Genomic DNA, 3,090 nt, shown 5'->3' on the forward strand with positions numbered 1-3,090 from the left:
TATTAAAACAATTTAAATAAATAATTAAAATTTGTCGTTTTAAAGCGAGTGTTTTAAAAGCAAAGATTTTCGGGTTTTTTAATTTTTTTGGTATACTTTAGATCAATAAAATTAAAAATAATGATAACAAAATTTTTCGCCCCGCCCTCGGGTAAAGCAATTTTGATTATATGATCTAGTCTTTAGCTTACGACGAATTTTAGAAATCATTTTTTAAACTTAATGAAATTAAGTAAATTTTTTTTTTAAATTCACACAAAACTTAAATTTAAAATTGCATATTAATTTTATACAAAACCTACAAAACAGAAAAAATTTAGAATGGGGGGAGAAAACTAGTTCTTTAGTGTCTGCTAGCGGAAAACACCAATCGGATTCCATTCTCGGAACTACACGAGAACAGAACAACTAACTCTAGTCAACATTTTCTTTTTATAACATTTGAATCTCCCCACACTTAGGTAGATGTGGTGTCGAAATTGTGATTAACTTCATTGTCAATTTCTTTTGGACCATAATCAACTTGCATATCTGTGACTTTTGCTTTAAACCATTGGTCGGATTCCTGTGTAATATCCATAAATTCAACTAGTTTTTCCTTTTCTTTAGGCGATAGATTGGATACTAACCAGTTACATAACTTAAAGTTCCCCTTGGTTCTAGCATCACGAATCCGTTTAATAAGTTTCTTCATTGAACTGTTAATAACGGGGTCATTTAATTTCGTATCAACAACGGGGTTCTTTGTTATCAGGTCATCATTAGGTGTTACTTCATTTTCCCCACACTTAGGCGTTTTATTATTATTAAGCACTACCGTTGGAGTTGGTAAAACAACATGGTTCTTACCAATCGTTTTTGTTGGTTCAACGGTTTTGGTTGGTGGAGATTTAGCCTTTCGACTCACAAAGGTGACCGATTTGTCACCATCACTAAGTGTCATTCTACCCTCTCTTACATTAAATAATGCCCTGGTAGATGCTAAGAATGGTCGACCTAAAATTAGAGGAATGTTTGAGTCCTCTTCTATGTCAATGACAATAAATTCGACTAAAAAGGTTAAATTACCCACTTGAACGGGTAGGTTATCAGCAATCCAACTGGGTGTCTAATGGGTTGATCAAAGAGTCGAACACGCATTTCCGTTGGACTTAGCTCACCTACTCCTAATCTCTTATATAATAAAAGAGGCATAACACTCACACTCGCACCTAAATCTGCTAGTGCATCATACATGACACAATCACTAAGTAGACAAGGAACAATAAATTCACCCGGATCACCCAACCTTGGTGGAAGTTTTGGTGGAACTGTCTTCACCGGGTTTATTTTTACGATTTTTGTTTCTTGTACCTTCTTATTCTTCTTCTTTTTTCCAAAGGTATCACAAACTTTATTACCTATCACTTGCTCATACTCAACTCTTTTTCTTGGAAACGGGATGGGTGGTCTGTATGGTGCCACCACTGGCTTTACATACTTGGGTGGTGGTGGTGGTGTAACTTCTTCATTGTTACTCATATCTAAAACCTTCCCATCTTCTGGTGCTGGTTTTTCAGAATTTGTTGACACCATATTAACATTCTCATTCCGAGGATTTACTTCAGTATTACCCGGTAGCTTTCCTTGTTCCCTCTCACTCATCATGCGAGCAAGAGTACCTACGTGTTTTTCTAGATTCAAAATGGAAGCTTGTTGAGTTCTAAATGACTAATCAAACCTCTCATTTGCTTGGGTTTGAGTTGCAATAAATTATGTTTGAGATTCAACTAGTTTTTGTACCATTTCTTCCAGATTTGACTTTTTCTCTTCAGTTTGTTGTAGTGGTTTATACAAGCTAGGTCTTTGTTGATTGAAAGTGTTGTTTTGAGTTGGTTGGTTATTCGGACCTTGTTGGTTATACGAGTTATTGTTGGGTCCATTTGGATTGTAAAGAATGTTTTGATTTCGATTAAAGTTTGGCCTTGGGGGTTGAAAATTATTTTGATAATTATTTCTCGGCCTTTGGTTCATGCAGGAAACATTCTCTCATTGTTTCGTGGTTTGTTCAATGTGACAATCTTTCGTTAAGTGTGGTCCACCGCATTGCTCATAACTGATTCGTATTGCGTGAATATCTTTATTCATCTTCTCGAAAGCATCTATTTTTGCGGAAACAGAATCAAAGTCATGGCTAGAATCGGCTCTAGCCGCTTTAGATGATCTAACGATGTCTTTTTCTTGATGCCACTCATGTGAGTGGGACTCTGTGTTATCAATAATTTTGTAAGCTTCAGTTGCGGTTTTATTCATAATGGAACCACCAGCTGCTATGTCGATGTCTTTTCGTGTAGTAATGTCGCATCCTTGGTAGAATATTTGTACTATTTGATAAGTGTCTAAACCATGTTGAGGACATCCTCTCAACAACTTTCCAAATCTTGTCCACGCCTCATATAAAGTTTCATTTGGCTTTTGTGTGAATGTAACAATTTCTCCTTGAAGTCTCACGGCTTTAGATACCGGAAAGAATCTTTTAAGAAATTTCTCAACTAAAACATCCCATTTATCAATCGCCCCTTCAGGTAACGATTCTAACCAATCTTTGGCTTCTCTCTTTAAAGTCCAGGGAAATAACATGAGATAGATCTGTTCATCCTCAACTTCTCTGATTTTGAATAGAGTACAGATCCTATTAAAGGTTCGAAGATGTTCGTTTGGATCTTCTTTTGGCGTACCACTATATTGGCATTGATTAGTTATCATGTGTAGGATTTGTCCTTTGATTTCATAATCCGGCGCATTAATGTCTGGCTTAATAATGGCGTGACCTTGGCCAGTGCGGGTGGCTCTCATTCGATCTTCCATACTTAGAGGTTCCGTTATTTTCATATTTGAAATTGTTGAATCCGAATCACTAGAAGATTCTGATTTAACAGTTTATGGTTCAGGAGGAATGATTAGTGATTCAGGATCTTTGAATTGTCCTTGAATATCCTCCGGGTTCTTAATTGTGAAATCGGGTTCAAAAGATGGATTATCGGAAATTTGAATTGGAGTACTTGTTCGACTAGATGATGATTTTAAAGAAAAATCAACGGCGGCAATATT

The 3,090-nt window shown here is 36.1% G+C and overlaps 1 non-coding gene across 1 annotated transcript; it reads left to right on the plus strand.

Annotated features, from left to right (window-relative positions):
• Positions 1 to 2,380: 2,380 nt before the first annotated feature.
• Positions 2,381 to 2,487, plus strand: LOC139887215 (small nucleolar RNA R71). Its single transcript, XR_011773054.1, has one exon. It is a non-coding gene; the product is annotated as a small nucleolar RNA R71 (small nucleolar RNA).
• The last annotated feature ends 603 nt before the right edge of the window (positions 2,488 to 3,090 follow it).

Source organism: Rutidosis leptorrhynchoides, chromosome 1 (assembly GCF_046630445.1).
Source record: "Rutidosis leptorrhynchoides isolate AG116_Rl617_1_P2 chromosome 1, CSIRO_AGI_Rlap_v1, whole genome shotgun sequence".
Classification (NCBI taxonomy): domain Eukaryota; kingdom Viridiplantae; phylum Streptophyta; class Magnoliopsida; order Asterales; family Asteraceae; genus Rutidosis; species Rutidosis leptorrhynchoides.